The following is a 12,474-nucleotide window of genomic DNA, read 5'->3' as shown; positions in this document are numbered from 1 at the left end:
ACCAAACAAATATATATGATAAAATTGCACTGAGAGATAGAGATGAAGAACAAGCCCCACCAGGAGCAAAACCAGTCCTGGGACACGGGCAGAACAGGATTGATCCAGTTACCAGATCCACAGTTAACAATTTCCACCAGAACAGGTTCAGGAGAGTAACAGCTGAGCAAGTAGCCAGAGCCAGAGACTGCTGAGGGTCCGGATGAGAATCTGGGACCTTCAAGGGAGTAGACCTAAGCCAACACCCCAGTGGGTCTGGTTGAGAATCTAGGACCTCCCAGGAACTAGACCTGAGTCTGGGCATGAGTGAACCTGGGTCCTCTGAAAGAATAGGCAGGAACCAGAGATGTCAGAGGAGCCTGAGTCTGGGACCTCAGAGAGAGTAGGCCTGAGCCATGACCTCTGTGGGTTCAGGCATTGGTCAAGGACATCAAAGGCAGGAACCTGGAACCTCTGTGGGTCCTAGCATGAGTTTGCGAGCTCTGAGGAAGTAAACAGGTCCTAGGTGGGTTTCAGGTGACTAGGTGGGTTTCAGGTGAGCCTGGGAACTCTAAGGCAGTAGACTGGAACCAGAAACCTTTCCAGGTCCAACTCCAATCCAGGAACTTCTGTAGGAGGGAATCTAGACCAGGATTTACAGATACAGGTCAAAGCCAGTAACCTAGGCCAAAGTTGACCTGAGGCAATAAACTCCACCTTTGGAAACAAATTACACAGGAGTGGAACTGAACAAGACACCTAAGACAGAGAGGGCCTGAGGAAACAAGCTCCAGGGGAGCAGAAGCCAGGAGTAAATCCAGTGCTGGAAGCCAACCCATTCCCAGAACACTGGTGGATCAGGACTGAGACAGCAACCAGATCCAGAGTCAACAATCTCCACCAGAAGAGGTCCAACTCCAAACCAGGGACTTCTTCAGAAGAAGATCCAGAGCAAGATTTACAGAAACAGATCAAAGCCAGCAGGCTAGGCCAAAGAAGGCCTAAGACAGCAAACTCCAAGGGAGCAGAGCAAACCACAGGAGCACTGAGCTATCTCCAGGAACAGGAGTAACAAACGGGGCAACTAGAACTGTGACATTGACTGTACCATGAGGAACAACCATCTGAATTTTAGATTCACTGGCACCTAGAAGATTATTCAACAGAATCTCAGACAGCCCCAACCACACCTATTAGAGGAAAAGATGAGTAGGATAGGTAAGATCACATGCTACACCACAAAGAGCAACACAATACCAGTAAAACCTAAAGACCCTACAAAAGCAAGACCTGAACAACCAAATATGGATGAACCAGAAGAAAATGATCTGAAAAATAACCTGAAAGACTTTAAGACAATCCTGAAGCCATTTTGACAATTCTGAATCCTCTCAGCCTCCGTGCCATAGTGCTTCTCCTCCTCCCCTGGGAACCAAGGACCTAACAGCTACACTCACACGTACTCAGTTCCTGAACAATTACCCATATACGTATTTTTTGCTTCGATCCCCTGGGAAACGGGGTCAAAATAACCTCTTACCTCACCTGATCTGGCAACAGCTCTCCAGTCAATTATTGGTAATAGCCCTTTCGAATAAGCCAATCAAAATAGTCAAAGAACAACCCCCCTTGCTTCTGTGGCCCCTTTAAAAGTAGCCTGTGCCATCTATTCGGGGTCCCTTGGCTTCCCGAATGCTGGGGGACCCTGTCATGACAGAATTAATAAAATCCTCATGCTTTTGCATCGGCTGTGATGTATGAGATGGTCTCTGGGGACGACTCCTCCTCGGTGTTTGGACGCTAGAGTCCAACAAACTCAAGAGTACATTTGAAATTCTTAAAGATGAAATGAGAAATTACCTTAAAGAAATGGAGAGCCGGGTGGTGGTGGTGCACACCTTTAATCTCAGCACTCATGAGGCAGAGGCAGGCGGATCTCTGTGAGTTTGAGACCAGCCTGGTCTGGAAGAGCTAGTTCCAGGACAGGAACCAAAAAGCTATGGAGAAACCCCGTCTCGGGGAGGGGGGAGAAATGAAGAAAAAGATAAATAAAAAATTGGAAGATAGCAGCAAATCACTTAAAGAAAACCAAGAAAAAGATATCAAACATATAAAGGAAACTATCCAGGACTTAAAAACTGAAATAGAAACAATAAAGAAAACACAAACCAAAGGAATTATAGAAACAAATCGTGAGAAAAAGATCAGGAGCCACAATGCAAGCATGAACAGCAGAAGATAAAAAATGAAAGAGAATATCATGCACTGAAGATACAATAGAGGAAATAGACTCATCAGTTAAAGAAAACATTAAATCTAACAAAAGCTTAACCCAAAATATCCAGGAAATATGAGACACCATGAAAAGAACTAACCTTAGAACAATAGGTTAGAAGAAAAAGAAGTTCAACTCAAAGGCATAGAAAATTCATTTAACAAAATCTTAGAAGAAAACTTCTTTCCCAACTTAAAGAAAGATATGCCTATGAAGATACATGAAGCTTACAGAACACCTAATAGACTGATTCAAAAAAAAAAAGTCCCCTCGCCACATAATAATCGAAACACTAAACATACAGAGTAAAGAAAGAATATTAAGAGCTGCAAAGGAAAAAGGCTAAGTAACATATAAAGGTCGACCTATCAGAATCACACCTGACTTTTCACTGAAAAAAAAAAGCCAGAAGGTTATGGTCAAGCATTATGCAGACATTAAGAGACCATGGATGCTAGCTGAGACTACTATATCCAGCAAAACTATCAATCACCATAGAAAGTTAAAACAAGATACCCCATGACAGATCTAGATTTCATCAATACCTACCCACAAACTAATACTAGAAGGAAAACTCCAACCCAAGGAAGATGGCTACACCAATAAAAACACAGACAAATGATCTCATTACAGCAAATCCCCCCTCCCCCAAATACACAAATTAACATCACCAATGACGAAAACTAAATTAACAGGAGATAGCAACCACTAGTCATTAATATCCCTTAATGTAAATGGACTCAACTTACCTATGAAAAGGCACAGGCTAACAGATTGGATACGAAAACAGAATCCATCCTTTTTCTGCATACAAGAAACACATATCAACCTCAACAACAGACACTGTCTCAGAGTAAAGGGTTGAGAAACAATATACCAATAAAATGGTGCTAAGAAACAAGTGGGTGTAGCTACCCTAACATCTAACAAAACAGACTTCAAGCTAAAATCAATAAAAAGAGACAAAGAAGGTCATTTCATATTAGTAACAGGAAAAATCCATCAAGAGGAAATTTCAATACTGAACACTTGTGCCCCAAATACAAGGGCAACCTCATATGTCAATGAAACACTTCTAAAGCTTAAATCATACATCAAACCCCACACACTAATTGTGGGAGACTTCAAAATGCCCTCTCTCCACTGGACAGGACAATCAGACAAAAAAAAATAACAGAGAAATAAGAGAACTAACAGATGTTATGACTCAAATGGACTTAAACAGTTATCTATAGAATATTCAATTCAAAGAGAAAAGAATATACCTTCCTCTCAGTACCTCAGGGAACCTTCTCAAAAACTGACCACATACTCTGTAATTAAACAAACCTCAATAAATACAAAATAATTGGAATAAGCCAATGTTCCTTATCAGATCACCATGGTTTAAAACTAGAAGTCATCAGCAATACATATTCCAGAAAACCCACAAACACATGGAAATTAAACAATGCTCACCTGAATCATTAATGGGTCAAGAAAGAAAGAAAGGGAGAAATTAAAGACTTCCTAAAATTCAATGAAAATGATCAAACAACATACCCAAATTTATGGGGACACAATGAAAGCAGTGTTAAGAGGCAAGTTCATAACACTAAACTCATAAAGAACCTGAAAAATTCCACATTAGTGAATAAACAGAACAATTGAAAAGTTTAGAACTAAAAGAAGCAAACTCACTTAAGAGAACTAGACAGCAGGATATAATCAAATTGAGAGCGGAAATAAAAAAATAGAAACAAAGAGAACAATACAAAGAATCAATGAGACAAAGAGTTGGTTCTCCGAGAAAATAACAAAACAGACAAACCTTTACCCAAACTAACCAAAAGGCAGAGAGAGAATATCCAAATTAACAAAATCAGAAATGAAAGGGGACATAACAACAGATACGGAGGAGGCAATACAGAGGATCATCAGGTCATATTTTGAAAATCTATACTCCACAAAGTTGGAAAACTTAAAGAAAATGGACAACTTTCTATTACCAAAATTAAATTAACACCAGATAAGCAAAAAAAAAAAACAAAAAACAAAAAAAAAAACATATAACTGCTGACGAATTGAAACGGTCATCAAAAGTCTTCCAACCAAAAAAATCCCAGGGCCAGATGGTTTCAGCTTAGAATTCTATAAGACTTTCAAAGAAGAACTAATACCAATACTCCTCAAATTACTCCACACAATAGAAACAGAAGGAACATTGCCAACCTCTTTTTATGAGGCTAAAATTACCCTGACACCCAAACCACAGAAAGACATTACTAAGAAAGAGAATTACAGACCAATCTCACTCATGAACACTGATGCAAAAATACTAAATAAAATACTGGCAAATCGAATCAAAAAACATATCAGAACCATCATCCCCCATGATCAAGTCAGATTCATCCAACAGATGCAGGGATGATTCAACATATGAAAATCCGTCAACGTAATCCACTATATAAACAAGCTGAAAAATAAAAACCACATGATCATCTCATTAGATGCCGAAAAGTTTTCAAAAAGATACAACATCCCTTCATGATAAAGGTCTTGGACAGAGAAGGATATAAGGAAATACCTAAACATAATTAAGGCAATATACAGCAAGCCAATAGCCAACATCAAACTACATGGAGAGAAACTCCCAGTGATTCCACTGAAATCAGGAACAAGAAAAGGTTGTCCACTCTTGCCATATCCATTCAATATAGTTCTTGAGGTCCTAGCTAGAGCAATAAGACACCAAAGGGTTATCAAGGGGATACAAATTGGAAAAGAAGAAGTCAAACTCTCACTGTTTGCTGATGATATGATAGTTTATATTAGTGATCCCAAAAATTCTACCTAGGAACTTCTACAACTCATAAATACTTTCAGCAATGTAGCAGTATAGAAGATTAATTTTTTAAAAAATCAGTAGCTCTCTTGTACACAGATGAAAAACGGCTGGGGAAGAATTCAGAGAATTAAAATCGTTCACAATAGCCACAAATAGCATAAAATATCTCGGAGTAAGTCTAATCAAAAAAGTGGAAGACTTGTATGACAAGAACTTTAAATCTTTGAATAAAGAAATTGAAAAAGACACCAGAAAGTGGAAAGATATTTTATGCTCTTGGGTAGGCAGAATTAACATAGTAAAAATGACAATCTTACCAAAAGAAATCTACAGATTCAATACAATGCACATCAAAATCCTTCAAAGATCTCGAAAGAACAGTATTCAACTTCATATGGAAAAGCAAAAAATAAACAAACAAACAAACAAAAAAGAAAACAGTATAGCAAAAACAATCCTGTACAATAAAAGAACGTCTGGTGGCATCACAATCCCTGACTTAAAACTCTACTACAGAGCCTGGTATTGGCATCAAAACACACAGGAGGACCGATGGAACTGAATCGAAGACATGACTAACAATCCACACATCATCGAATACCTGATCTTTGATAAAGAAGCAAAAAATATCAAATGGAAAAAAGAAAGCATATTTAACAAGTGGTGCTGGCAAAACTGGATATCAACATGTAGAAGAATGAAGATAGACCCATATCTATCACCATACACAAAACTCAAGTCCAAATGGATCAAAGACCTCAACATAAAGTTAGCCACAGTGAACCTTATAGAAGAGAAATTGAAGTACACTTGAACGCATTGGCACACGGAACCACTTCCTAAATATAACCCCAGCAGCACAGACACTGTGCTGAGAAACAATTAATAAATGGGACCTCCTGAACTGGAAAAGCTTCTGTAAAGCAAAGGACATGGGCAACAAGACAAAACGACAGCCTACAGAATAGGAAATTATCTTCACTATTCCCACATCAGACAGAGGTCTGATCTCCAAAATATACAAAGAACTCAAAAAATTGAACACCAAAAGATCACATAATCCAATGAAAAAACGGAGCACAGACCTAAACAGAGAACCCTCAACAGAGGAATCTAAAATGGCTGAAAGACACTCAAGGGTCCAACATCCTTAGTCATCAGAGAAATGCAAATCAAAACAACTCTGAGATTCCATCTTACACCCGTAAGAATAGCCAAGATCAAAAACACTGATGACAACTTACGATGGAGAGGTTATGAGGTAAAGGGAACACTCCTGCATTGCTGGTGGAAATGTAAGCTTGTACAATCCCTTTGAATGTCAGTGTGTCGATTTCTCAGAATAGTAGGAAACAACCTTCCTCAAGACCCAGTAATACCATTTTTGGGTATATTTCCAAGGACCTGTGCTCAACTATGTTCATAGCAGCTTTGTTTGTCATAGCCAGAACCTGGAAACAACCTAAATGTCCCTCGACTGAAGAATGGATATGGAAAATGTGGTTCACTTACACAATGGAGTACTACACAGCAGAAAACATAACAGCTTGAATTTTGCAGGAAAATGGATGGAGCTGGAAAACATTATTCTGAGTGATGTATCCCAGACACAGAAAAAGAGTTATCACATGTACTCACTCAGAGGTGTTTTTCAAACATAAAGCAAAGAAAGCCAGCCTACAAACCACAATCCCAGGGTACTTAGACAACAATGAGGACACTAAGAGAGACTTACATAGATCTAATCTACATGGGAAGTAGAAAGTAGAAAAAGATACGATCTCCTGAGTAAATTGGGAACATGGGGATCTTGGGGGAAGATTGAAGGGGGAATGGGAGAGACAGGGAGGGGAGCAGAGAAAAATGTAGAGCTCAATAAATATCAATTTAAAAAAGGAAAAAAGGAGTTAAAGATGAAAGCTACATATTAATTAAAGAAACTTAAACCTGGAGGACATTACAGTTCTAACCATTTATGCACACCACACAAGGGAACCGAAATTCATTAAAAAAAAAAAAGGAAAGAAAAAGGAAAACCACTCCCGAGAGCTAAAATTACATATTGACAATAATGTAGTGGGTGTCCTCAATAACCTATTCTTGGCAATAGACATGATAACCAAACTAAACTCAAACAGAAAAATGCTTGAGTTAATTTCATAAGCCAAATATCCTGGAAGTTATCTATAGAATATGCCAAACAAATAATAAACAATACATTTTTATTCTCAGATATTATAAAATTCCCACCAAGACTGATCACATATTACACATGAGGACACAAAATAGTATTAACAATTACAGGAAAATTGAAGTAACACCCTGTATCCCATCTGACCATAATGGAATAAAGTTGCATATGACCATAAAAATGGCAAAAGCACATAATCTCTTGGAATCTAAACAATTCACTACTTTACAGACATTGGATCAAAACAGAAAAAAAAAGAAGAAAATCAGGAACATTTTTTCGAACTAAATGAAAGGAGAAGCACAATATACCCAAAATAGTAAGATATAATTGAAAGCACTACAGAAATCAAGATTAAATAACAGCAAAAGTGTAGACAAAAATAGTATCTGATTCCAGGAATTAAAAAATAAATAAATAAAACGGTCAGTGAAATAGAATCAATTAAATAGTACTTTGGGTTAATGTAACTGAAATGTAAAATGAAACTGGCAAACACTTAGCTAAATTAAAAAAGAGATACATAGCTCTAATTAGTAAAAGAAAGGAAAATAAAGATATTAAAACAGGCACAAGGCAAATCCAAAGAATCATAAGGATGTATTTTAAATATATGTACCAGCAAAGCAAAAAATGTATTAGTAGATGATTTTTGTTATATACCACTTACCAAAGGTCATTCTGGATAAAATTTAAAGACTCCTAACCCCTAGGGTAATACAAGCAGTTATAAAAATCTTTTAAACAAATAAAACTCAGGTCGGTTCGAATCAAGAGAATTTCCCAGACCATCAAAAAGCTATCAATACTTCTCAAATTATTTCCAAAAGTAGGTACTCGAGGAAAAATTTCCTATTCTTTTTAGATACCACTATTATTCTGATACCACAACAAAACAAGGTTCACTCCTACTGACTAGAGTTCATGATGCTTACAGATACTAAACTTTATACCAGAGTATAAATGTTATCAATAACACCCGACTTTTTTTTTTTTTTTCAAGACAGGGTTTCTCCGTAGCTTTTTTGTTTTCGGTCCTGGAACTAGTTCTTGTAGACCAGGCTGGCCTCGAACTCACAGAGATCCGCCTGCCTCTAGCTCCTGCGTGCTGGGATTAAAGGCGTGGGCCACCACCGCCCAACTTAACACCCAACTTTTTAAAGACCTATAACAGCAGCTTGTCTATAAGGTTTACTGGTATACTTGGCACTGTTATTGTGGGAACATCTACTTTTGACAAATTAATGCTCACTTCATGAGACGCAACCACTATCTTGTACTATGAAAGGGCCAAGAATCTGAACCTGGATAGATCATGGGCCCTAGAGGAAAATCTAGTTCGCTTCTTCTGCTAAATGAATCCAGTAATGAAATGACACACACTGACATAGTGTTACTCCCACAAAAAGTGTACTGTTCAACCTCTTCAGAGAATTTACCTGTAATAACCAGACAATGTGCAGAATTAAGATTTTGCATCGCCCAGTACTACATGGGATATCTTTATCTAGTTCCTCTTTTCAGGGATCTGAGATCTTTACAGGATACAGAAAGAATGTAAGATCCGGAGGTGGTAGATGTCGCTCAAGAAAACAATGTCTTCTAAACAAGGGCACACAAGACCCACATGTGTACAAACTAGACAAAATCTCAACCCAGAGAAAAGTGGGCACAAAGTCCCACCAACAGCCAAAAGATATTTGTAACTGACAGCTGCTGGAAAGGGAAAATACAGTTTTCTCAAATGGAGTGACACTGCATCAATCAAGTACACTCTTCTGCCCATGCTCAGGAATAGCTGATCAACAGAAAATTAGTACCATTTGTTTGTAAGTGCCTTAAAATTTTCTGTGCTATATAATATTTCTTTGTTTGAAAAGTTTTGTTTTCATTTCTTTTGTTATTGTTTTGAGACAGAAAATGAACACGGAAGTTGCATGGAGAAGATATAGAAGAGTTGGGGGAAAAAGAATAAAGAATATGATAATGAAGATAAAACATAGGGAAAAATTTAAATTGCCAATTAAGAAAATTCTACAAACAGCTTTGTAATTTAGATATAGAGATGTAACACTGCACAAGTTTTCTGTGAGAAAACAAAAAAAAAACAAACATATCATTAAGCTCAGCTTGCCCCAAAAGCATCCCTTTCCATCTGTGGGATCATAGGATTCCCCCACTCAGCCTGCTTTGGGGCTGAGGGTCTGGGGACAAAGTGGTGAGGGCAACAGCTGCAGGATTTTCTTTGTCCCACTGAGCCTGCAACTAGCAAGTGCGCCCTTTTGTCTGCAAGGTCCCTGGCCAGCAAGTGGCCCGGATACTGTACCAGATGATCCGTCCTTCTGGAGGGGTGACTGTCATTGCCATTTTCCTTTTATGAAGCTACAGTTACCCTGATACCAAAACCAGACAAAGACCCAACCAAGAAAGAGAATTACAGGCCAATCTCACTCATGAACATCGACGCAAAAATTCTCAATAAAATACTGGCAAACCAATCCAAGAACACATTAGAAAAATTATCCATTATGATCAAGTAGGCTTCATCCCAGAGATGCCGGGTTGGTTCAACATTCAAAAATCTATCAATATAAGCCATTATATAAATAAACTGAAAGAAAAGAAACCCATATGATCGTTTCATTAGATGTTGAAAAAGCATTTGACAAAATTCAACACTACTTTATGATAAAGGTCTTGAAGAGATTAGGGATACAAGGATCATATCTAAATATAATAAAAGCAATATACAGCAAACCAACAGCGAATATCAAATTAAATGGAGAGAAACTCAAAGCCATTCCACTAAAATCAGGAACAAAACAAAGCTGTCCACTCTCACCATATCTCTTCAAAATAGTGCTTGAAGTTCTAGCAATAGCAATAAGACAACATAGGAAGATCAAGGGGATTCGAATCGGAAAGAATTCAAACTTTCGTTATTTGCAGATGATATGATAGTGTACATAAGTGACCCCAAAAACTTTACCAAGGAACTCCTACAGCTGATAAACACCTTCAGTGATGTGGCAGGATACGATCAACTCTAAAAAATCAGTAGCCCTCCTATACACAAAAGTTAAGGAAGCAGAGAGGGAAATCAGAGAATCTTCACCTTTCACAATAGCCAAAAATAGCATAAAGTATCTCAGGGTTACACTAACCAAGAAAGTAAAAGTTATATTTGAGAAAAACTTTAAGACTTTGAAGAAAGAAACTGAAAAGGACACCAGAAAATGGAAGGATCTTCCATGCTCTTGGATTGGTAGGATTAACATAGTAAAAAAATGGCAATTCTACCAAAGGCAATCTATAAATTCAATGCTGTCCCTATCAAAATCCCAACAAAATTCTTCACAGACCTTGAGAGAACAATAATCAACTTTATATGGAAAAACAAAAAATCCAGGGTAGCCAAAACAATCCTATAAAATAAAGGTACTTCTGGAGGCATTACCATCCCTGACTTCAAACTTTATTATCGAGCTACAGTAATGAAAACAGCTTGGTATTGGCATAAAAACAGATACGCCTGCCCAATGTAATCAAATGGAAGACCTGGATATTAAACCACAAACCTATTAACACTTGATTTTCGACAAAGGAGCTAAAAGTAAACAATGGTAGAAAGAAAGCATCTTCAACAAATGGTGCTGGCACAACTGGATGTCAACCTGTAGAAGAATGAAAATAGATCCATATCTATCACCATGCACAAAACTCAAGTCCAAAAGGATTAAAGACCTCAATATCAATCTGGACCACACTGAACCTGACAGAAGAGAAAGTGGGAAGTAGTCTACAACACGTGGGCAGAGGAGACCGCCTCCTACGTATTACACCAGTAGCACAGACAACAAGAGCAACATTGAATAAATGGGACCTCCTGAAACTGAGAAGCTTCTGTCGGGCAAAGGACACTGTCACTAAGACAAAAAGGCAACCTACTGAAAGGGAGAAGATCTTCACCAACCCTGCAACAGACAAAGGTCTGATCTCCAAAATATATAAAGAACTCAAGAAACCGGACATGAAAATTATAATTAACACACTTAAAAAATGGGGTACTGAACTGAAAAGAGAATTCTTGGCAGACAAAGTTCAAATGGCTAAAAGACACTTAAGGTCATGCTCAACCTCCTTAGTGATCAGGGAAATGCAAATCAAAACAACTCTGAGATACCATCTTACACCTGTCAGAATGGCTAAAATCAAAAACACCAATGATAGCCTTTGCTGGAGAGGTTGTGGAGCAACGGGAACACTCATCCATTGCTGGTGGGAATGAAAACTTGTGCAACCACTTTGGAAATCAGTGTGGCGGTTTCTCAGGAAATTGGGCATCAATCTACCTCAGGATCCAGCAATACCACTCTTGTGAATATACCCAAGAGATGCCCAATCATAGTAAAAAAGCATTTGTTCAGCTATTTTCATAGCAGCATTATTCACAACGTAGATGCCCCTCAACGGAAGAATGGACAAAGAAAGTGTGGAATATGTACGCATTAGAGTACTACTCAGCGGTAAAAAATAATGACATTTTGAATTTTGCATGCAAATGGATGGAAATAGAAAACACTATCCTGAGTGAGGTAACCCAGACCCAAAAAGATGAATATGGTATGTACTCACTCATTAGTAGACTAAACAAAGGACATTAAGCCTAGAGAATCCAAATAACAAATTGGAAATTGAAAGCAAACAAGATTCCCGGGCAAAAGTTGGGAGCATGGAGGTGAGAGTGGAGGTGTGGCTGGGGGAAGGGGAGGGGGGGAGAGAGAAGGGAAAAGGGAAAGACTGGAGAGTGTTTGGGAGAGTGGGAGGGTGGAGATGGAGGAAGGGTGGATATAGGAGCAGGGAAGAAGATATCTTCATTAAGGGAGCCATTTTAGGGTTGGCTCTAGAGGGGATCCAAGGTGTGTCCATGGGGATGTCCCCAGCTAGGTCCTTGGGCAGCAGAGTAGAGGGTTCCTGAACTGTCCTTGCCCCACTATCACACTGATGATTAGCTCGAATGTCACCATAGAATCTTCGTCAGGCGGGATGGAGATATAAATAGAAACCCTCATCAGAGCAATGGACTTAGCCCCCAGGGTCCAGTTGAAGAGCAGAAGGAGGGAGAAGATGAGCAAGGAAGTCAGGACCACGAGGGATTGGGCCACCGACTGAGACAGTGTCCCTGTCTAATGGGAGCTCACC

At 38.6% G+C, this 12,474-nt stretch overlaps 1 protein-coding gene across 1 annotated transcript in view; it reads right to left on the bottom strand.

Moving 5' to 3' along the window:
• Nucleotides 1-12,474, bottom strand: part of LOC130868819 (probable ubiquitin carboxyl-terminal hydrolase FAF-X) — a 176,430-nt gene that overhangs the window by 130,938 nt on the left and 33,018 nt on the right. The window lies entirely within an intron of this gene.

This window comes from Chionomys nivalis, chromosome Y (genome assembly GCF_950005125.1).
Source record: "Chionomys nivalis chromosome Y, mChiNiv1.1, whole genome shotgun sequence".
NCBI classification, from domain to species: domain Eukaryota; kingdom Metazoa; phylum Chordata; class Mammalia; order Rodentia; family Cricetidae; genus Chionomys; species Chionomys nivalis.
This window is presented reverse-complemented; position numbering and strand designations above follow the sequence as displayed.